Source organism: Myotis myotis, unplaced genomic scaffold (genome assembly GCF_014108235.1).
Source record: "Myotis myotis isolate mMyoMyo1 unplaced genomic scaffold, mMyoMyo1.p scaffold_m19_p_19, whole genome shotgun sequence".
Lineage (NCBI taxonomy): Eukaryota > Metazoa > Chordata > Mammalia > Chiroptera > Vespertilionidae > Myotis > Myotis myotis.
Genome location: NW_023416323.1, coordinates 22,329,004 through 22,353,135, shown reverse-complemented (window position 1 = coordinate 22,353,135; position 24,132 = coordinate 22,329,004). Strand labels below are relative to the sequence as shown.

Genomic DNA, 24,132 nt, shown 5'->3' with positions numbered 1-24,132 from the left:
TCATGCCATTGGTGTTGAGCATTCAAAGATTTGAATGGAGAAACGCAGAACAAGATTTCCAGCTTGAGATAAATACTGAAACAGAGAAGTCTTGTGCATTCAGCATTCAATTGGGACCCTCTGCAAAGAAGACTGATGGGGAAGAAGGACATAGGAAGCTGATCGGTAGAGGGGATAACAGAACAGATGTTCGGAGAGGAAGTAGGGACACTGAAAAGGAGGAAGCCAGAGGAAGCAAAGTAGGACAGAGGGTGTGTGTGTGTGTGTGTGTGTGTGTGTGAGAGAGAGAGAGAGAGAGAGAGAGAGAGAGAGAGAGAGAGAGAGAGAGAGACTAAAATATTGACACCAATTAACTGATCTCCCAGACCAAGGGCCTTCACTTCCCCCTCTGCCCCACGATTTTTAGTTCCTGGCTCTGTTTTCCATGAAGCCTAATGGAGAAAGGCTCATCCACAGCATAGGGAGCTTCAACTAGTCTGGCTGACCTAGTTCTGGGGGGAAGGAGACTGCCCAGCTTCATATTGGATTTTCAGAATCCTAAGCTACTAAAGGTCAACAGCTGTGTTATTACAAACACTGTGGAGTGCGTTTTATCAATGCCAAGATGCACATCACACTGACAACAGCTCTTTGTTAACACTGGGGAGCCCCCAGAGCCCCAGGGTAGTTCCATCACCACCGAAGATGTGGGATGGTTTAGTGTACAGCCCAGGGTCCAATAGAAAATGAATGAAAGGAAGAAAGAGAGAGAGAGAGAGAGGAAGGGAAGGGAAGGGAAGGGAAGGGAAGGGAAGGGAAGGGAAGGGAAGGGAAGGGAAGGGAAGGGAAGAGGAAGGGAAGGGAAAGAGGAAGGGAAGGGAAGGAAGGGAAGGGAAGGGAAGGGAAGGGAAGGGAAGGGAAGGGAAGGAAGGGAAGGGAAGGGAAGGGAAGGGAAGGGAAGGGAAGGGAAGGAAGGGAAGGGAAGGGAAGGGAAGGGAAGGGAAGGGAAGGGAAGGGAAGGGAAGGGAAGGGAAGGGAAGGGAAGGGAAGGAAGGAAGGGAAGGGAAGGGAGGGAAGGGAAGGGAAGGGAAGGAAGGAAGGGAAGGGAAGGGAAGGGAAGGGAAGGGAAGGGAAGGGAAGGGAAGGGAAGGGAAAGAGGAAGGGTAACCTTTGGTTTCAGACCCACAGACCTGCTAGGACTTTCCACTCTCTTGTGGAGCTTTTGTCCTTCTGGTCCTTTGTCTCCGTGTTCACTTAGCATTTTTTAAAAGGAGATAACACAGGTGATGAACATAGTGTGAGTGATTTTCCCTTAAGAGAGGGAGGTGTCATGCTGAGAAAAGGGAGCAAACCTCAAGGGGAGCTTGTCTCGAGACCAAAAACCTAGGAAGGACAGCTTATTTGGATCCTGGTTATCTCATTAGCTATATAAAGTGCCTTTGAAAAGAGCAGGGTGCTCTGGGGACAAGTCAACGCATGGCAGCCTTCAGCTTCCAAAGAGAAGTGGAGATGGAGCCGTGAGAGGAAGGACTCTGACTTGACCAAGCCGGTGACAGCAGAGTCAGCCCCTGAAATCAGAATCAAAGAAGAAATCTGGAGAAATTCTCCCGCTATGCTTAGAATTCACCCTGAACCTTTGCTCAGATGGTTTTTTCTCCATCCCACATTATGTGGTGATAAGAGGCAGCAGGACCTGGAGCAAAGAGCATGGATTGTGGATTCCATGTTACATCCGGGTTTCTCCATTTGCCAGCAGCAGGGCCTTAGGCAGGTTCTTTTACCCCTGGAACCTCAGTTTCCTCTTCTGTGCAATGTGAGCCACAACATGAACACCTCTGAGTGCTGATGTGAAGATCCAACAAGGATGGAAAGAGCTAGCCTCCCAGAGAGCTTGTCACAATCCCTGGCCCACCATTCAGCAGCCGTTGGCTATACCTCCCATCTCTGTCTTCAATGCCATCATCACCCACTTCAGGCTCATGTCCCTGGGGACCCCAGGGCCTTGGGATTGCCTCAGTTAAGTTTCCTTTATTCTCACAATACCGGCCACAAAGAAATCCAATACCTATGTATTAGCACACTGCCTGTTTTTTAGGGATCTCCTTTCTCATTCCTTCATTCATAAAACCTATGTGCCTACCATGTGCTAGTCACTGAAGATCAGCAGTGCATGAAAGGTAGTTCTGTCTATCTATCCTTGAGGCATTTGCAGTTCAGGAAGCATGCTTGGGATTCTAGGTCATGATCTCAGGGGTGCCAGTATTTCCCTTGTCTCTGTGTGTGCTCACCTCCCTCTTCTGCATGGTCAGCCCCCTCGTCTGCTTGGACAGCGTTCTGTACGGTGACAGTGTCCTGCCAAGGCGGCACAGGTGCTTCCATTTTTAGGATTCTCAGAGCGAGGATCAAGTCTTTTTTTTTTTCATCTTGCTGACTCACTGTCCTCTCCCTGTTATTTCATTCCCCTCATCCCAAAGACATAGGCACATAGGCTAGTCTCCTCTTCAGAGGCCATTCCTTGACTGGCTGTCAGGAGTGGTCGGCTGTGTATATGTTCATTTCCTTGGTTTGGCTGCCGTATGCCTCCCTGGGTCTTGCCACTCACTACTTTCAATGCTGCATCAGCTCCTTTTCTTAACCCTTGGCTGCACCCCAACTTCTCATGGGCCTTTGAACAATGAAAGGCCTTCCTTTCTCTTGGATGTCGATGCTCTTACGTTTAAGCATTTGGAAATGCAGCCACGGAGGAGTCCTGGATGAAGGGGACACCCACCTAGCTAGCCTGATGGGAGAGATCACCCGAATGGTTCCTGGGACCAAGGAGAGCGGCGCTGGGGTGCCTTCTCCTGCCGTTACCGTTACTATGGCGTCTGGGTCCCGCACCGGTAGGCCCCACCCTCCAGTAGCTTTCACCGGCTGTGACATTCAACCAGCGGGAGCAAGATGCTTGCAAACACATAGAACCCAACGCACGGGCACCAAGAGTGTGGGTGCTTAGGAAGTGTGGGAGGGCGGCGAAAACCAGCTGGGCTCAGGTGAGCTCATCTCGAATCGGATGTGCCTATGTGAGAGTGCTGGGCGGCGATGTGTGTCCCCGTGGGCTTTGTTTCTTGTCTGTAAGAAGGAAAGGTTATATTAACTCCAGCTCCCACTCAGCCCCATTATTCCATCCTGGAGACTGTTAGCAAAGTTGGCCGAGGGTAGCCCCAAAGCTCAACCAACAAGGCTACACGGAGCAGAAAGATGGCCCCACAAAAGCCAGCGGGAAGGTCAGGGTCAGGCCCGCCAGGGTCCCCTCGCCATGAGGGACTTGCCCTCTGAACACTCCTCCAGGTATAAAAATAGCCCGGGAGTCACTAAATGCTAAGTTGGCTTTCTGTCCAAACCTTCCAAGTAGGCAATCAGGATTTAATGACCCACACATTTCCAATTTTTTAGTTTATGAAAAAATATATATACATATATTTTTACCTCCATTAGAGACTCATCTTTAAAAAAAATCATTCAATGACTCGCTCCCTCTCTTTCTGATGAGGAAAACCGGACTATTTATGCCGCATTTTAGGCTTTTTTTTCATATATAATTTTTCATATAAATGCACATTTCCCCCTTCTTTCGGGGCGGAAATTTAACTTTTGTGGAAATGTGATGTGTGTTTAAATTACCAATTTCATAGGCAATATGTCTGATAATTGCGGAGAGATACTGAGTTAACTTGTAGCAATGAGTTTACGTGACAAAGGGAAATCAGTTTGTTTGCCGTAAGCCCAGGATAAGGCGCCGAAACTTTACTATTTGGGGGTGGGGCGAGGTTGGGGAAGGGAGGCCCTGAAATTGCTTTTTATAATTAAAAAGGGAATCTCGGATGTTTTATATCTTGAATATTTACAATAAAACCTTTAAGTGCTTGTCAAGAGGGTAATGTGTCATTAACTGGGGCCTCTGCCTCGCCTCTCCTCTCGGACATGACAGAGCGCAGGATAAGAGAAGAGTAATTATAGTTCAGCAGGGCTGCCAGGTGTGATAAATGACTAATCAGCACGCAGGAGCCTCTGTCCTCAAAGGAGGACTATTACAGCGTTATCAGCTGCAGGCCCGGGTGTACGGGGCCCGAACAGGGACAGGGACAGGACCTTGCGCCGGGCGGCTTGGCATGCTGTGGCTGTCTCTTAGTTTTGTCACCGGCGTCTTTGTGTGGCTGCCACGGGGGGAGGAAGGAGACACACAAGGGCTCCGGCAGTCTGCCTCATGCTAATATTTATATAACACGCTCTCCAGTCTCCCTGGCCCAAGACTGGGGGTGGCTTTGCTGGAGGGTGGGGGGTGGGGTGGCTTTGATGGCATAAGACCCTGCAAGAAGCCCAGTTCCCCAGGATGGAGCCAACCGGCCTCTCCGGTTCTTTTCGTGTCTGTCAGGTGTGGGTGTTATTCATCGTATATTTGACCGCTTCCCAAGTGGGAACAATGCGGACTGTTCCCTGGGCACGCTGACAGCTCAGTCCCGACCCAGGATGTACCACGGGGCTCACTGGACCCTTGACCGCAACATTCTCTGACTCTGCTCAGGGACGGAGCCCCTTTAAGTTTGATTCATTTGCTCCTTGTGATCAGGACGTGGTACCTATCAACCTGGGATAGACCATCGGAGGGAAATTAATCAAAACCCCTTTCAGACAAACTGCATCGCATCGACTCTTCCCGTAGGAGCCCTCGTGCCTGTTGTCGTCCCCCAGCCTGCGGGAGGACGGCACGGGAGTCGCAAGACCATTTTAAAAATCATTGTAAAAACTGGTCTTTACATCTGGAAATAGGCATCGGAGTGTGGGGAGGTGCCTGGTGTGCAAAAAGACATAATGTGCTTCAAAAAAAAAAAAAAAAAAAAGTAGGAGGAGGAGGAGGAGGAGATAGGACGACACTTTTGATGCAAAGGCTATTTTTATAATACTTGCATTTTTATCGGTTGACGTATTTTAACAGGGAGCCCTGACTGAAGTCACAAAAATTATGACTCCGGCACCCGAGGTGCTTATCTGACAAATGCAATGCGAACGGCCTTGTTCTTATCAATGAGATCAGATTTCAAAAATGAAGGCAAAGACCGAGGCGTTGCTTTGTGCACAGATAACCTTGCAGGCACGAACTCCCAAACCAGAATAAAAGAATTCTCTCTGAAATAATGGGCCAGGAAGCCCAGTCGCATCACACTGTAATAGACAGTGGGGGGTGGAATCAAAAGGGGGAAAAAACTCATTTCATCTCAGTTAATGGCAGGGAAACGAAGGCAGAGAAGGACTTTGGAGCGGAGCTGGTGTGACAAAGACCGGGGTTTCGCATGTCATGCACCATTTGCCTTTGCACCAGGGCCCTTTTCAGGAGCTGTGAAGCCATTATTATAATGTGAAAAGGTGGAAAGAAATACTCCCTCCTGGACACTGGAAGGGCAAATGAGGTGCAAGCTTTTTTTTCCCCCCTTTTTTCTTTTTTCCTTTCTTTTCTTTTTCTCCCAGTGTCTCTCCTTTGCCTTTCTGCACAGTGTGCTCAGAAAGGGTTCAGTCCCCCTGGTACAAAGCCCGAGGCATGCCAAGTTGTTCACTGTGCTCTTAGATAAACAGTTGTCTTGGCTCTGCGCACCTCCTTTTGTGACTTAGCTGGCTGGCAAGTATGCTCTGACCTCAGCTCCTCTCTGCTCACATTATTTTCAAATAAGAGAATTCCAAGCCCGCACTCAAACCTGGCTCTAGGAAAGAGAGACAGAGAGACAGCGGCACCTCCATGCGCGGTGGCCGGCCTGAGTTCTGTCCGTGACCACCGCTGAGAAGGGTGCCTAAGCACGGCTGTCCTAGGGCTGCGTCAGACCTGGAAGATGAAGGCGAGGCTTCCCTGTTCTTGAGCCTCGGCCATAAGACTGGCTTCCTCACAGGGCTGGTTGGCAGGCCACGTTCTCTGTAAATTGGGAACCCGAGTTGGGCACTTGGAGGCTGATTGAAATGAGCTTTCTTCTAAGGGCAAGACAGTTGCTACTATCTTTGAAAAAAAGAAAAAGGAAAAAGGAGAGAAAAGAAAAAGGTAACACTCCAGACTGGCTGGTTGGTGTGTGCTTTATGGGGACAGCAAGATCACATCTGCAGCCAGCATTTGATTCTCCGGGCTGCTAAAGTGTGAAGAGCAGCAGTGACATTCTCCTCTTCAATAAATCACTATAACAATGTTTATGAACCCTGCAATTTACTGTCTTTTAAATGCAAATGGAAAGGGGCACCATTGCAAGTGGAAAGGAGACCGAGGTGGTCTGAAGGAATTAGGAGGTGCTGCGATAGGTTCCGGAGGCTGTGCGATCCGAAATCGGGCCATTCCCAAATGATGGTGCATTTTTACCTCGGTGACAGTGGGTCCATTTATCGGTGAGGTGGCTGTGGGTTGCAGGGAGGTAGAGGCTGGCATGGCCTCACACTGTGGCTTTGAGCGAAGGACGTCTTCACTTCGTTGAAGCAGAGGGGCTCTGGAAATTCAACATCCAGATCCCAAAAGTTGTTTCGACAAAACAAAAGTAAAACGCGGCCCCTTCAGTGGAAGTCAGCTCATGCATAGATTTTTTTTTTTTAAATGAAACTCTCATGTTCTTTAAATAACATCTCCATTTGGAAATGTGGGAGACTGGCGGGTACACAAAGGCACCTTGAGAAGGGCAGAGGTGAGCCACCCCAGCAACAGGAGGAACCCCTTTCAGCTGAGGGCTCCCTGAACGGCAGCACTTCCCTACCATGTAGTGCCCACATGGAGGCTTTTCTACCTTTTGTAGGAAGTGCCAGGCAGAGGAGTGAAGTGGAAAGCGTGTGACAGACTCCGGTTCCAAGGCCAGGCTCACCTCTTCCGAGTCCCGTTACGTTGGCCAAATTTTTTATTGCACTTGACCCCCCGCGTCCCCCGCCCTCCTGTAAAATTGTGCTCAGTTTGCAGTGAGCGGATGCATATGTGGAGTGTCTACCCCCTGGGTGGGGATCCCTAGTTATTAGCTCCATTTCCCCCCTTCACCTCTCTCCTCGCCCTTTTCTGTTCTCCCTGCTAATGTGGAGGAAGAGAGGAAGAGACAGCGGTCGGCTTACATCCACACTTGGGTGAGAATTAAGATTACCTTCCTTCGCGGAGAGTCTAGTGTGTGTCACCTCCGCTGAAAGGAGCCAGGGAAATGTGGACAGGTTCAGTGACAGAAAGTCAACAGCCCACGGAGACAGGCTGCTCTGCAGCTCTCCCGGCTGTTCCCTTCCTGCTTCCCACCTGCCTCGTATGGAAAACACCCAAAGTAGGCACTGTTTATAGAGCCATTGCTTGCAAAACATTTCCCCGCTCTCCGACATATGTGCCGTACATGCTGCAGAGCTGCGTCCTCACTTGCTGTTCCTGCAAAAAAAAAAAAAAAAAAAAAAGCATTTTGCTTGTTTTCAAACACAAGCATCTCACGCGGATCGGAGGGCGCGGCGTGGATCTGTGCGCCTTGGCAGCCCCTCGCTCAGATGTGCATCTCTGGCAAGTCCTGTCTGCGGAAAACACTGCCACAGAGCGGGCTGTCAGATTCCGAAGTCATTATGCCATCTGTTTCTCCACTCTTCTGCTCTTCGGTGCAGACATATGTTCGAGGGGTTTGCCTGGTGGTGGGGGAGCTTTTTTCCGGGGAAGAGGAGGAGGAGGAGAGGATCCCCGCGCCTGCCAACTTCTCAGAGAGATCCTAAAGCAAACTGAAATAAACAGTTAAAGGATTCCAAAGTGCGCGTTCCTGGCAAGACACTTTACAGTATGGGGTCCTCTCCTGCAAACCACCCATAGCAGCTTCGGAGACAACGGACCGTTTGTGTTTGTAGTTAATCAAGGAGGTGCTTGGCTTGGATTTGTTTTCATTCTTATTGTGGTAACATTCAACAGATTGAAAAGAAAAAGGTTCACTGTTATCTCTGTATACCCATATGTATTTTTACTTTGTTTTTATACTCTCATGGGCCTTTGTTGTTTCTGGCTTTCACTTGGAGAATAGTGTGTGTATTCAATGGTGCCTACAAAATTGACTCTGGTGTTACTAATCATACCGGGAAGCCTAATGTATGGTGGATTTGTACTTATATTTTTTCCCTTCCCTTCCCATCAAGTCCTATCCCATCCCATCCCATCCCATCCCATCCCATCCCATCCCATCCCATCCCATCCCATCCCATCCTACCTAGGCCCTTTCTTTCTACTATTCCCCTAGAACCCTGGTCGGCAAACCGCAGCTCGTGAGCCACATGCGGCTCTTTGGCCCCTTGAGTGTGGGTCTTCCACAACATACTGCCACACTCAAGGGGTCAAAGAGCCACATGTGGCTCGCGAGCTGCGGTTTGCCGACCACTACCCTAGAAGGAAATACTCAGGCTGGCTTGAGGGAGGATAGCAATTGTAAGGTCAACTGGGCATGGGATGGAGACCAGAATAGATTTTCCATGCTGATTTCACGCTGCCTTCCTGGGAATTTCTGAATGCTTTGTAGCCTAATGTTTAGCCTCCAAAATTTTTTAAGAAAAAATTGCACAATGTGCATAAAATAGGGACATTTTTCTCTTGTGCTAGTGCCGCCAGGACGTGTGGAAGTGCACCGCAGTGTGCCCTGTCTCATTGAAGTGCTGGCTACTTCTCTGCCTTCTCCACTAGACTCTCAGCTTCCTGAGTGAAGGACCTATTGGGGGTCCAGAGCAGAGCTTGTCACCTGCACAGAAGGTGCTCCACCCATGCTTGTGGAATGTCGTGATTTTAAAGACTTTTCCCCCGAGGGATGAGAAATTGAGGTGATTAAGCACAGTGGGGAACCTCTGGAGTCTTTCTGAGTTCAAATCCTAGCTCTGCATCTGATGCTATTAGATCTGATCTGGGTGTTATTAGATAAGTTAATGTAGTTAAGCCTCAGTTTCTTAGTACATACAATGGGTAATCATGATACCACCTCAGTCTAAAATTTGTCCAAAGAATTAGATGACTTGATGTGGCAGGAAGATGTCTGGCACAGTGCTCAGCATAAAGGAAAGACTCTTGAACTGTCCTTAATAGATACTTTGCAGTGGGAACAAGTTTTGCTTTGATCGAAGGACCTTCCGAAAGCACCAATCTGACCCTTGAAACTCTAACATGTTGGCATCTCTGATCTCTCATCAGGCACGTCTCAGGACCACACCCCCTCTCAACCTGCCCCCCCCCGCCCCCCCGCAGCCCACCCGCAGCCAGGCAGGCAGCAGCAGTGCTGAGCTTTGTCAGTGCCTCTGCACAGACACCAAGAGCACCAGCCTCGAACCTTTCGAGGAGTCAACAGCTTCTAAGGAATTCCCAGAAATAATGCCTGAGCTCTCCACCTCTGGGAACGGATGGTTGTGGGGGTGGAAGGCAGGCGGGGCTGGCCCATGCCGGAGGAGGTTGGCCAGCTGGAGAGCCCAGCATCGGTGGGTTTGCCTTTTGTAATGAATTCTTCTAGGAAAGGCTGCCTCACCTTGTCTTTGATGGCGCATTAGGTGACAGTGGATGGAGGAAGATAGGCATCGTGATTCAGAGTTAAAACATTATTTAGGTGAGAGACCCTTGCTTAATGTGAAGAAATTTTAGAAAAACCTCACCATGTTTTTCTCATTTATATTTTTATTGGATGCACGAGTGTTATCTGTGACAAAAACAGACATCTAATTAAGTCTAAAGAGTTTTGTGATAAGTATAAACTAAAAATTCTAAGTGGTAAAAAAGCACTGTACTATATTTTAATTGACAGCACTTTTTTTTCTTAGTGGAAAATGAAAAATGGCATCTATAATCTTAGATTCAGTTAAACACTGTATCTTATCCCCTAGCTGAAATATTTAAAGGGTTTCTTTGTACCTTTGGGATAAAGACCAGAATTTTTTTCTGTGGCTGACCAGCCCCCCTCCCCTGGTTTGGCCTCTGCTCACCTCTCTGGCCCATTTAGCACCAGCAACTTGCACCCTCTCACTTGGTCTCCAAGCTGCACCCACACAGGTTTCTGACGTTGCCTGGACTATTCTTTCTCCTCGCTCTTTAGAGCCCACCTGTGGTAGATAGAACAGCGGCCCCAAAGCTGTCTCCCTCCTAACCCCCACGACAAGTAAACATGTGTATCCTGTGGTGAAGAAGGAGTTAAGATTGCAGAAGGAATCAAAGTTGCTAATCAGATGATCTTACTTCAAATTAGGAGAATAGCCTGGATTATTCAGGTGAATCCAATATCGCCACAAATTGCCTTAAGGGGAGAAAAGGGAGGCAGACGAGCCATAATCAGAGAGATGGCAGAGTGAAAAAGACTTGGCCTGATGTTCCCATCTTTGGAGATGAGGGACGAGGCCACAAGCCAAGGAATTCAGGCTCCTTCAGAAGCTGGGAAGGTAAGAAATCAGGTTCTCACTGAGAGCCTTCAGAAAGGAACCGGCCTGCTGACAACCCCACTTCAGCCCAGTGAGTCTGTTGTCCTTCAGAGCAGTAAGATCGTAAATTGATATTGTTTAAAGCCACTAAGTTTGGGGTAATTGATCACAGCTTCCTTGGGGAGTCTCCGGCCTCCCACGGAGCTCTCAGAGCACCCCACACCTCCTCTTCACTGCAGTGTCAGGGTTTGTTGTTCGGCACTTACTTGTCTGACTATTATTAATGCCCACTCCCCGCCCCTCAGGCGTCATTCATGGTTCACTATGGTATCCTCAGAGCGCTGCCCCAGAGCCCATGAGGAGGTCCATCCATATTTGTGGAATGAATGAATGAATGAATGAAGGAGTCAGTGGATACACTAATTAATTAATCCACGGGAGAAAGAACGGCAAGCCGCTATCAATGTTGAACACATATCCCACGCTCGGTGCCAGCAGGGAGCCTCGGGTTTCTTTGCTGCTGAGCACACTTCTGAATGAGGAGTGAAGGTGAGACTCCTCACCCACTCTGGTTAGACCCAGGCAGGAGGCTCTGCCTCCTGTACCAGGACAAAGGCGTCCCCCCACAAATCCAGCACACAATCAGCTGCTCCCCCTCCCCCACCCCATCTCAGCAGGAGAATCAAGCTGAGTATTTCTTTAAGGGCTGCTGTCGAGTTTCTTCTGGTGGAGCGAAGGATTTGTAGCAAAACCCAGCATGTAACTCGAGTGTTCTGCGAAGCCAGATATCGGTGCCAAGCTAAATTTGTGTGTGCAGCTTCTGTTTAAGGCAATTATATAGTGTGTAATACCCAGTAGAGAAATTAAGTCGAAGTACATTTTGCCCATAGAGATTATCCTCTCAGTTGGATTTATTTTAAACAAGTTTTGTCCCTTATACATTAAGGTGCATGCAATAAATCACTTATGTAATAAACTGCGCTATATTAAGTGGGGGGGAAATAAGCCGATGGTGGAGGGGGCGGGACTTCAAATGGAGCAGACCTCAGGCAGCAAGTGAGGGAGGGGGGCTGTGGAGGGAGGCTGGAGAGGGTACAAAGGCAGCTGCTCACAGCACAGCTCAGGACGCTGCTGTAGGAAGCTGCTTATGTAATAACTGCAGTGTCGCTTCAGAAAAAGTTACACAGCCTGTCTTTCTAGAGCAGCCTCTTGGCCTGTCTTAATTACCAGCGAGACTGGAGGGGGGAAAACGCTGTAAGATTTTATTAGAGATGAGAAAAAGGGAGATCATTAGGTTCTTGGGAACCACGTACTCAGGGGATCGGGATGGGTTGTCATTGTAAATAACGTTAATCATAAGGAATCCAAGACAGCCAGTAACATTTAATTTCAGATGAATGATTTTTAGTGTAAGTCTGTGAGACATACTGTACAAACAAATTATTCATTGTTGATCGAAATTAAAATTTCCCTGGGCATCTTGTGTTTTTATTTGCTAAATCTGACAACTCGCACCATCTCAAAACTAACCATGATGATCATGATTCTAGCAAATACATTATTTCAAGCTTTCACTTGGCATGATGCCTTTAACTAATTTAACTTCACAAGCAAAGTAAGAGGGGGAGACACTATTTATTCCCATTTCACAGAGGAGTAAACTGAGGTTTGTAGAGTTTCGGCCACACACGCAGTTTCTCTCCATCTGTAAGGGGAAGGACCAGGCTTCACACTGAGGCCCATCTGGCTCGAAAAATATGTGCTCGTCATCAGTAAGTTATACAACCTCTTGGAGATGCTGATTTGAAAAATAACTTCGTGATGAAACATGCCAAGGGAGACTGCCTGTCCTCCTTAATGGAGAAACGCATTAGAGCTCAAAAATCCATGCTGTTTAGGAAAGAAAAATGATATCGCTCAGAAAATCATTTAAAAACATCCTGGCATAGACGCCTGGCTCGCCACAGTGTGCGTGCCATGGGGCTCCAAACACAGGTCAGGAACAAGCCCCTTCAGCCTCCGCTCCTTCCCCGCGCGGGATCTTCCTTCCAGAACCCTCCTCGTGGGGAGCAAAGAGAGGCCACTCCAATTGACACGTCTGCCGTTCTCTAACTTTGAGAGCCCAATAAAACCAAGTGTTCAGTGAGAATCAGACACGGGTAAGCTGCTTGTAATTTATGATTCAACGTCGCACACTGTAAAAATAGGCAATGAAACTGAAAGGCAATCAAACTCCGTTGTCACAGGAACGGGGAGGAACAGGGACGTGATCTAACCTTTGCCGAGAGCCCACTCTGTGCCGGGAACATGACATCTGCGGTTTCATTTCATCCTCCCGTCATCCGCACGGCGCGGGGCTGCTCTCATTTAGCTAACGCTGAGTAACCAAGTACCCCACCATTCACTGCTGAGAAGAACTGTCTTGTTAGATCTCATGATTTTCTGGGTCAGGACTTTGGCTAGGGCTTGGCTAGTGGAATCTCCTCTTCCCCGAGGCCATTCATGGGGGTTGCTTAGTATTCAGTCAGCGAGAGGGCTGGTCCAGCTGGTCCCGAGGGTCTGTGATGGTTTCTCACGTGCCTGGTACCTTGTTGGGCTGGCAGGGGAGGGTGGGCTCAGCTGGCTCTGGCCCGGTGGTCTCAGGGTGATTGGAGTCCTGTAAGGCAACTCGTCCAGCGGCACAGAAGTTGCCTGGCCTTTTCTGATCGAGCCTCAGAAGTCACTGTATTCCCGTGTGTGCCCAGAACCGTGTCTAACATGTAGACGACTCGCCGTATGTAACAGTCGAATGAAGAAGTGCCTGGCCGTGCCTAACGGTGGACCCGTGCCGTGCATGCGACCTCCTCCAAGGAGAATTCCTGGGATAACAGAGAATCCATTCACGTCTGCCAGGCAGACCTGAAACTTTTTCCATTGGCCCCGGAGTGCAGGAGCAGAGCCGAAACGTATGTGGGGGCAGAAAGAGCTGTGGTCAGAGACGGGCCCTGTTAGCGTTGGCCCCGCAGCCAGGGGCTGCTGGTTTCCATTAGAGCCCCGGTGTGGCAGCGAGCGCCAAGCGGCTGTGGGCACGCGTCGGCATTCCTCTCTCTCCGATCCCCGGGCTGGCGCGATCCTCTTCCCTCTTAAATATCCTTTTGAAGCCCATATGTTCGGTCCACCCCGACTGGTGTTTATACTAGTGCAAAGTGAGGGCGGCCCAGGTTTGGGGAGTTTCACGGGAAGGTATTGAATGTGTTTTGAAAATACTTGAAAGTCCAGCTGTGTATGTTTTAGTTTTATATTTAGCCTTAAATTAGAGACTCCATATCCCTCAGTAATAAAAAGGCACAGCAGGCTCTTGCGTTTTTCCTTAAGTTTGCCGGGGCCTTGCGCCTAGGTGAGGTTTTATTATTTGTAAAATTTTCTGGTTGTTTAATTCCACAGCTTAATTCTGGCCTTTATGCATTTAGAGGTCTCCTCCTGAGTATCAGAAAGGGGTTATTGTAGTTTTTACCCCCTTCACTGGAATTTAATAAAAGAAAAGGGAGAAGGGAGGGGAAGGAGGAAGAAGCACAAATTTGCACCTTTTTGTACCAGCCCGGGAGCTGGGCGCTGAAGCAGTTAACCCTCAATGCACCCTCCGCAGAGGGAGACTCGGTCTGCCTTTCTCTGATGCTCGCTGTGCTCGGAGCCCCAGGCTCTCTTTGCCCGTGGACCTGAGGCTTCCTGGCATCACCTCTCCCCACCTCCAGCTGAGGGCCCTAGGAGCCTGTCTCAGGCCAGAGTCCAAGCCTGCTCGCTGATCTGTGGGAGGAGAAGGAGCACATGACTCCCCAGTACCACTTCTTACTCAAGCTAAGGACAAAGTCGCAGGAGCAGCGCAGCCCGCAGTCAAGATGCAGCATGGTGTGTGAGTCCTGGCGCTGCCGTCCCAACGGGCCACAGAGCAGGTGCCTTCAGACACCAGACGTTTATTGTCTCACTGCCCTGGAGGCCAGAGGTGCCAAGTCAGGGTGTTGTCAGGGTCCTGCGCCCGTGAAGGGCATTGAGAAAGTCAGCAAGTGAAGTCAGTGCAGGGAGTGTACGTGTGTGGGTGAAACTTCAAAGGGGCTGTGATGGAGAGAATAATAAGGGAAGGACTTACATACATGGAATAAGCAGGGAGAGCCTCCTGGGGATCCTAAAGCATGAAAGGGGCCATCTGGGAAGAATGGGGAAGGGTGTTCCAGGCAGAAGGAACAGCAAACACAAAGGCCTTTAGACAGGCCTGGCTGTTCTCCATAGGATATATTGGAGAGAAGGAGCCAGCATGGTTGTTAGTGGCTCTTGCAGTGAGCCAGGAGAAAGATGACAAAGGCCTTGTCTGGCAGGCTGAATCATAGCTCCCAAGGATATCCATGTCCTTGTTCCCAGGATGTATGGATGTTACCTTATGTGGGAAAAGGTAATTTATAGATGTGACTCACTTTAGGATCATGAGATGGGAGATGACGTGGGCTGGCCCTCAGTATAATCACAAGGGTCCTTGGAGTAGAGGCAGGAAGAGATTTGGCTGCAGAATTAGGAAAGGTGGTGATGGAGAGGTCGCAGTGATTTGAGGTAGGAGCCATGAGCCCAGGCATGCAGGCGGCCTCTAGACCCTGGAAAGGGCAGGGAAACGGGTTCTTCTCTGGAGCCTCCAGAAGGAACCAGCCCGGCCAACACCTGGCCTTGGTCCTGTGAAACTGATTTGGGCCCTCTGGCCTCCAGAACTCTAAGAGGATACATTTGTGTTGTTTTAAGCCACCAAGTTTGTGGTTATTTGTTACAGCAGCCATACGAAACTAATACATCTTGCTCAGGACATGCTATGAGGAAGGAGAGAAGAAGCCCAGTTTAAGAGATCTTCAGTGCTCAGTATTCACAGGACTTGGTCCCTGTGGAGATGTGGGGTGGGAATGTGGGTGCAGAGGACTCAGGATGACACTGAGATCCTAACTTGGGTGACTGAATGGAGGATGGTGGTATTGACTGAGATGAAGAAGAGAAGCAGAGGGAGGAAAGAGAATTTAGCCTGGGGTGTGGTGAGATGGAGCCAAGAGGTGATGCTTGGCAGGCCTTTGGGTGATGGGTCTGGAGCTCAGTGGTCTTGAGCTGGAGATGTAACATGTGCATAGTGCCTAGAGCACTGTAGGCTCTCACTGAATGAACGGATGAATGAATGAATGTATGAATAGTTGATATTGATGTGGGATTTCTCTGTGAATGGTGGGGCCTTGTTCTATCTTCACGCCCCTGTTAGTTGCATCCTGTGGAGCATGCCATTTTATGAACCCCTCCCTGGCTGTCAATGGATGGGGTGCACCTTGAAATGCAGGCAATTTCTGGGCAATGATAGGAGTAGTCAATGTGATCACCAGCATGCATTAACCTTAATAAATAGGCTAAACACTTTGCAATTATTATCTCCTTAAACCTCACTGCAGGGTTAATCAAAGGGGAGATGGATGAACCTGGATGGTATTGTCATCCGATGAGGAAAGAGACTTAGTGGAGTAACTTGCAGTAACCGCTCAGCAGCAAAGCCAGGGTGCGAACTGAGAGCTCTTTCCAGGATACAAAAGCCGTTCAATATTTATCCTCTCACTGCTAATAGAGAAAGGAAACCATAGTAACTGCCCTTTACTAGTCATTCGAAGCAGTCCAGACTCCTTACCCATAACTCTGCATGCACATGGTCCTCCTGACAACCTTGGGAGGTCCTTAGCTCCCGTTGTACCATATGAGCTGTGTATGGTTGCATAACAAATCACCACACACGGGGCCTCAAACACGTGCCTTTATTATCTCTCAGTCCCGCAGGTTGGGAGTCCAGGCGCAGCTAGCAGTGTCTTCTGCTCAGGGTCTCACAGGCTCGATATGCAGTGTCAGCCAGGGGTTTTCAGAGGCTTATGATTGTGGACAGAAGTGATATCCTTGTGACTACAGGGCTAAGGTCACCATTTTCTCTCTGGTTATTGGTTGGGGGCTGCTCTCAGCTCCTAGAGGCGGTTGTCAGGTCCTTGCCAAGTGGCCCCCTCCATAAATGCTCTCACAGCATGAGCATTTGCTCCTTCATGGCCACAGGGGAATCTGAGTCTCTCTCTTCAGGGAGGTCCCAGTCCCTTCCCAGGGATCACCTGATTAGATGAGGCCCACCCATCTAACTGTGAAAGTCCCATTTCACAGATATTGAAAGAGAGGCATAGAAGTATTATGCACCTTGCCCAGGGCCACAAGACAGAGCTGGGATTCAGGTCTGGGTCCCTCAGACGCCAGAGCCCATGCTTTCCAACACCAAGCTGTGCCACTGTATCCTGACCCTGTGCTCCTAGCCCTGCCTCCACACTCTCCCTCTCCCCATCCCCTATCCCTTCCCCAAAGGCGCTGACCTAGCTGTTTGCTGCCTCAGAGAAGTATAAGTCGCCGCACCTGTCCAGGCTTTGTCCTCCAGCCTCTCAAGCTTCCACCTGCACCCGAAGACCAGCAGGGACCTGAACAGGTGCCAGTGCCTTTAAATGGAGCCGCATTTGTATAGGGAGCAGCACAGGCACAGAAAGGCAAGCTAAAAATGTCCCGACCTTCTAAAATCGGGCCGCGTGGGCCAGGTATTGAGTCAGCTCCGTGACGTTAATGCAATTATCCTGATTCAGGATCAGACTTATTCGCCATTAAACATGTTTTAACTTGATTGCAAACAAGTCTTGTATTATTTAAAGGAATTGACAGAGTTGGCCGGGGGAGGTGGTTGGTGTCAGCAGCCACCTTGTTCTTCCAGACTGAAGAGATGATCATCTCAGCTGCTAAAAAGGGCCGCTCACGACGCGGACTGTTCGGAGCTGTTTGATGAAAGCAGGAATGTGATGTGAATGCGTGTTCCGAGGGATTTGAGCTGCAGAGCCTGGAAGCTCTTCCTGCTTTTGTGCAGACGAGTGCGGCTCCTGGAGCCCGCAAGGCTGGGCTGCGGCTCTCTGGTGCTGGAGAGCCTCCGTTCACATATGCGTTTGTCTCTCACTGGGGCTGGGGACCGAGAGGTGGGCCAAGGGGAAACATGGGGCCTGCCCTCGGAGAGCTTTCACTCTACAAGCCAATCACATTCTCATGCAAAGAAATATAACGTTGTAGTGAGGGCACACGCCATGAAGGAGCGGTTCTCAGGACACTGTACCCTACAGGGAAGTTTGCCCTCATCTGAGAAGGTTGTTGGAGAAAGTGAGGTCTGAGCTGAGATTTGGCATTAAGCAGGTTAAGAGAAGAAGTTGATAATATGTCTACTGACATGTGACCTTGGGCAAGTCATTGGGCCTCTCAGAACCTCAGCGTCCTCTGCAGAGGAAAACGGAATGGAAGAATATTGGCTCTTGAGCATGCTGAACATGAAGCACGCTGCTCTCCCGAAAAAGCTCACCTAGCCCTCCATTCTTGTTTTCGTCTTTAAATCTCTCGTTTCCTCTCTACGTTACTCATGCCCAGATTAAAAAAACAAAACACCCAAAGCAATCACGAGGCCAGTATCTGTTTATAAGTCTGGGGTTTTACTGAGCATCTGCTCTGTGCCAGGCAGGAGTGAGGGCTGGGGACTCAGATAGGCAGAGAATGTCCAAGATGAGAGGGGCAGGTGAATCAGGGAGCAGTGTGTGTTAAGTGAGGGGTACCCAGGCATCGGAGCACAGAGCCAGAGTCCTTAGCTTGGAGAGGGACCTGGAAGGGATACCCGCACCCTGACACCCACAGGACCGTTTGTTAATTGGGTGGAGGGGAGGGCCTGGCCCTGAGCAGGGTTCCAGGAGGAATCAGTGTGTGAAGGGGTACCTAGGCCCTGGGGGTCCCCCAGAGAACAAAGGAGATAAAAGCCCTGCCTTGTTGGGGCGGGGCAAAGATACAGTTTATTACATGCACACACCCATGCACACACATCCATACCTTTTTTCTTTAAACCATCTAAAAGCTGCAGACATCGTAGTAGTTCATCCCAAAATTCCCCAGGGGGCATTTCCTAGAAAAAGGACATCCTCCTACCTAAGAAAACGAACACTATCGGTATCCCAATGATATTGTCAAACAGGCACGCTATAATTCAGACTCCCCCGATTGTCCCCAGCCTGTCCTTCACAGCTTTTGTTGCAGTTTGATCCAGAATTCAATTGAAAATCACATCACATTTGGTTTTCATGCCCCTTTAGTCCCCCTTAACCTAGACCTGACTCTTTGCTACGTTCTGTCCTCATGACCTCAGCATTTCTGAAGAGTCCCTCTAGCTACTGTTTGACAGTAACCCGCAGTGGCCAGGGCTGGCGGCAGGAACACCTTGTGGGTGCTCCTAGCTGGCCAGCACCCTCTAAAGGAACTGTCTGCAATGATGGGTCTCTTTCTCTGCACCGCCCAAGGTGCACCCACACACCACTGTGGAGCACTGGGCATGGCACTGCTGCAGCTGAGTTGAAATTTCATTTGATTGTAATTCATTTAAGAACCACTGTGGCTAGTGGCCACTGTACTGGGCAGTGTAGCCCCAAGCTGAAAGGTGACTGGGATTCGTCAATGAGTGAGGGAATGAATGGAGAGGGAATGGAAATCCAGGCCGAAAGACCAGCATATAAAAAGGGCTGGACCGTCCACAAAATGGGATATTCCTGCATTTTTCCTTCCCTGGTGGATCCCACACCTGCAACACAACAGGCAGGCTTAGGGTTCTCTTTTCCTCTGGGTCACACCCCCATCCGTAGGCCCGTGGCAGCTGGGCCACTCTGTAAGCCGGGCTGAAGGGCGGCATAAAGAAAGTCCCTCCATCCAGCAGTACCTTGGTGGCTTTCCATAATGCCCCGTGAAGTGTCCATCTCTGCCCTCACCCTCCTCTCCTGGCCTGGCCTGCACTTCTGGGGCCTCTGCTTCTGGAGCTTGTGTACCTCTGCCGTCCCCAGCCTGGGGCTGCAGAGCTGGTGCCTGAGAGTGTAGGCTGCATGCTCGAGGAAGGCCCGAGGGCAGCAGCTTCCCCGGGATGCAGAGAGAGGGCCCGCTCTGCATCCCTCCATGGAGCAACACCAGAGAGCCTCTGGTTGAAAAGGAAAACACCCACGCCTGTCCTCAGTACGGCCGGCATCCTAGTCAGACTTTGCTGGACGTGGTGAGAGGACCCTGATGTCTGCCCCCAAGGAATAGCTCCCACCCCTATCTCGTCCCTCCTCAATTCTGATAACTCTTATATCAGGAGTTATTTTTTGCTGTGTGTTTTGTTTGTTTTTTGAGCAGAACACAAGTCCCCTGTGCAGTAACTCAGAGCTCGGGTACCTCTGCCAAGGGCACATGAACACACGAGTTGATGATCAGGGATGTTGCATACTGTTTTGGTTTCCACATGTCAGCCAAGGGTTAAATCTTGTAGCCACGGGCCCTGGTCTTCCCTGGGCTGGGTTTGCATCATGAAGATGCGTTCAGGCACCCACGCTGACTTGGAGAACCAATCTGAAGTCAGATGGGAGCTCCCGGAAGCAAAGCAATTGCAGGTTCATTTGTTACTTTTATTATCTCATTTCTCCTTATATTTTTAGCCAATTGCCTACTATACGGGGAGAGGTGGGGGTCCTCTGTATTCTCCTCCTCCTTCCAGGGCCGCCTGCCTCCCAGGTGTTTGTAATCACATATTTTTCATTGGGTTTCTGGGTCCGGTGACATGAGCACCAGAAACACCTACCCAGAGAGGCAAAGAGGATGCTCCACAATCTGTAAGGCTTTTTCCTCTCCTTTTGTCAGCTGGCGTGCGATGCGCTTCCCGGGTAGTAATTTAGAGACTGTCAATTTCTGAGAGCCGCTGGGGAGCAGAGCGACCGCCTGCGTTTCCTCACTGCAGCGCGAGTTGGGCCTGAGCTGGCAGAGAGGGAAGGGATGGTCCTATTTAAGGAAGGCCCTGGGTTTTGTCAAATTTGAAAGGTTCTCAACATCTTCCCGAGTCGGTGGTCGTGGGAGGGGTTGTTATGACACATCGAGCTGGAGAACGCCATGCCCGGGGTGTGATTTATGCCAACAGATACTTTCCTGGGGAGGGTTCCGCTGGCCGTGGGGCACTGACACGTTATTAATGGTTTCCTGTTTTCTATTGTCCCAGAATGGAAAAAGCACTCTGCAGCCTCTAAATGTTCTCAAGATGTCAATGTTTTCCTGGATCATCCCTCAATTTTCCATGGTACAAAAATGTAAATGCTGCTACATTTGGTCCAGGGAATCCAGCAATTGTTGCAAATCCTTCTAAGGGTTGCAGTCCCACAGATGTTTTTACCTGGAACATCCCCGACACGACATGCTGAAAACAACCCCATTCCTAGGCACTGCCCTCAGAGCACCCACCGGGTTCCCGCGATGTGCACATTGTTGATCACGCTTTATAGCATTGCTTCAAAAAGACCTTGCTGTCCTAATTCCTGAGCTGGGAGGACTCAGGGGCAGAAATGAAGTCACTTTCCCACATATGCATAGCTAGCAGGTGGGGCCGATCCTGTTTGGTTCCAAGGCTCCCGATTATATGTCTCTTCCTTTCTGTTCTCTAATTTTGTTCAACACGCGTGTATTCAGTTCTCTTTCACAAGTACTTATTTCACACCAACGGTTCCTACCAGCAGTTAGTATTTAGTGAATGCCCGTGGCTGCACCCAGTGAGACGTTATAAGGCTCTGTGCCACGCAAGAGGAAGTTTTATCCACCAGACAAAGGTACCTCCAAGTGATCATGGGAAGAAAGACAGGAAACCGTGACATGCGCTGCCTCATTCACCTGCTGCCATCCTCTGAACCTCGGTCCCCTAGGTTTTGATGTGTCAGAGGCCACCAGACACTTCTGTCCTCTAGTCTGTCATTTGCCGTGGGGCTGCTACAGTATGGGGTGCTTACCCTGGCTTCTGCTGTGTTCTGGATATGGGCCTAGGCCCTGGAGAGACACAGCAGGGAATGAATCACAGAAGGTGCCTGAAAACCTGGGTCTTGCAGCTAAGGGGGGAAAGCAAGACTTTGCAGTAGGACGAACTTTAGCTGCAGATTTTTCATACCCTCATTTTTCCAGCTGGGTGACCTTCAGTGAGTTGTTTTATTTTCCTTGAATTTCCTTTTCCCTTATTTGTAAAAGAGTGGAGATATTCTCCTTTTAGGGGGTCTTGAGAATTTGAGTGTTAACCTGAGTGCCTGCTGCGTAGGAGGCGCTCAGTAACATTAATTTCTCTATTTATTTTCCTTGGGATGACAGTCGCCCTTCCTAGAGGACAGCACACAGGGGGGTTGGTGCCTCCAGGAAGGGGGCTGGCTGGCCCAGGGCTGCGTTGCCAGTTGGCTTTGGTATCTCTTCCACAGAGAGAGTCAGAAACACAGCACATCTCTAGATTGTTCTCTATATATTCCCCAGTTCCAAACTGTCTTTTTAATCTTCTAATTAAGCTAACAGTTACATCCAAAAGCCCTGAGTGTTGGCGAACGAATGGTTCTTACACCTCCTACCCCAGTGGTGTATCATAACATGTCATTGAGGATGCTTTTGCCCCTTTCCATTGAAACGCATTCAGTGTTCCTCCTCCAGGAGAAGCAGAGGTGCTATCGCATTTGGGAGCTTACTGCTCCTTGCAGTCTCTTCCCCCTTTCACCTTCACCCTCTTTCCCAGGAGCGAGAATGGCTATTTCTGATCTTACCCTCTTACCAGGCCTCTGGGCCCACCTTGGCCCACCCAGTCCTGCTTAGAAGATGACTTCACCTCCTACTTTTAAAGAAGATTCAGACCATGTGTCCTGAATTTCAGTAAAATCTCCAATTCTCATTTTTGTATCTTTTCTCCTTCTCTCATTATTTTCTTCTTTCCAAAATTGGCTCTTCCATTCCTGAGTTTGACTTAGTGACAGTGGCCCTTCCTGAAGGCCGTGAGCATCAGTCAGTTCTCTTTCCTAGTGTTCGACATTCCCATTTACCTGCTCCCTTGTCTCCGTCCACATTCAGGCCCAAACCCCTCTTTCCGGGGAATCCTTGTTCACTCGTATGCCTTCTGGCACAATGGGCCTAACACTTCCTTTTAAGATTTGGCATGACTAAAGCCGCCATCCTCAGTACTCTGGAAATAGATACAGTGGATTGTATATTTCTTCTACAGTGGCACTTTTTTCCTCAAAAACATGGAGTTTGGATCCCCTGGATGGTATGACTTTGAACATTTAATTAAAAAGAATAACGTAAACACTGACATTAACCACAGGCCGGGTAAATCATTTGTCTCTATGTTAACTAGCTGGTTAGCTATCCACCTATCCCATGCCTAGTCCACACAGATTGGAGTTGGCCTAGAGCAGGGGTCAGCGAACTGTTTTTTCTAAGGATCAGACAGTAATATTTCAGGCTTGGCAGGCTATATGGTCATTGTTGAAACTACCCAACTCTGCCCTTGCAGTGCAAAAACAGCCATGTCCAATATATAAATTACTGAGCAAGGCTGTGTCCCAATGAAACTTTATTTAGGGACACTGAAATTTGAAATTCATGTGTCATGAAATGATACTCTTCTTTTATTTTTAGGGGGGTGTATAGCCATTTTATAAAAGCATTTGAGTCTTTTGTTATTGCCAGTTTTGATTTAAATATTTTCACACCCCTATTTGCATAGCAAGTCACAGGTGGGCTATATAAACACGCTGGTGGGCTGGCCTTGGCCTATGAACCATAGTTTGCCGAAACAAGGGCTAGGATGTTAATATGCAAAGAAGTAGTAAAATATATGTAATAGTGAACACCAGGTAAAATGCATATGGGCAGGCTGAAGTATGCAAAAAGGTTATGTATTAGCTCTGAGTTTCCTGGTAGTCAAAGCAAAAAGGGAAACAAAGTCTGTTACATAGTTTACTGGCTATCCAAGCAAAAACATGACAATTCCTCATGGAAGGCAGAGCTACCATGGCCTTCAAGAACCTTGTGGGTTAAACATGGTAAAGATACTTGATTTTATTGTCCGTCATTGAGCCCCCACTTATTTTGCCGTTTCCAAGGCTAGTCTCAGAGTATTTACTCTACTGTGTGAAATCAACAATCAACCATTTTTTGGTCATTGTAATGGTGTAAATTATTTCCAATGGCTATTAATTAAATACCTCGTCATGCTTTGGAGCCAAAGCCAAATAGTGCTCTGTAAACATTATGATTTGTCAGTAATCAATGTGATTTGTATAATTTGTGAGTGATCAGATACTTTATCCAAAAACAGTTTATTGACATCCATGCCTATCTTGGGAGAAATTGCTACTTGGTCTGTGTCTACACAGACCCAAGAGAAGAAGAGATTTGACAATGGTCTGATTAATTGAATCAGTGGTTTGGGGGAATAGGCTGTCTTTATTGATCCAATTAAATAGATAATTGTCAGAATTGAGGTCATGTCTATAAGACACCACCATTTCAAAGCCAAAGAGATTGTTTCAAATATATAATGTTCACCCAATCAATGTGGGCTGCTTCTTCCACATGAAATCAACCAGATAGTGATTGATTCTGTGGAGCTATAAACTGGAGTCTTTCCTATTTTCAGCAAATAGTTATGTGCTAAATACAGTGCTTTGAATTTTTGTTCCCCAAAGTCCCAAGGGCAGTGATTCATTATGCAAATAAGGAGGGTGGAACTATCCAAATCAAAAGTTGGAATGACACAAGACACAAAATAGTCCCTTTTAGAGGAAAAAACAGACACACAAAAGAAGACAAGCTGGTACCCTCCATATCTGTGAGCTCAGGAAACAGCTGGATGCATGTATTGGATAAACAGGG

General features: G+C 48.7%; 1 protein-coding gene across 1 annotated transcript in view; it reads left to right on the top strand.

Annotated features, from left to right (window-relative positions):
• The window catches only part of WWOX (WW domain containing oxidoreductase), a 930,714-nt gene that overhangs the window by 742,920 nt on the left and 163,662 nt on the right, over nt 1-24,132 (top strand). The gene's annotated exons all lie outside the window — the stretch shown is intronic.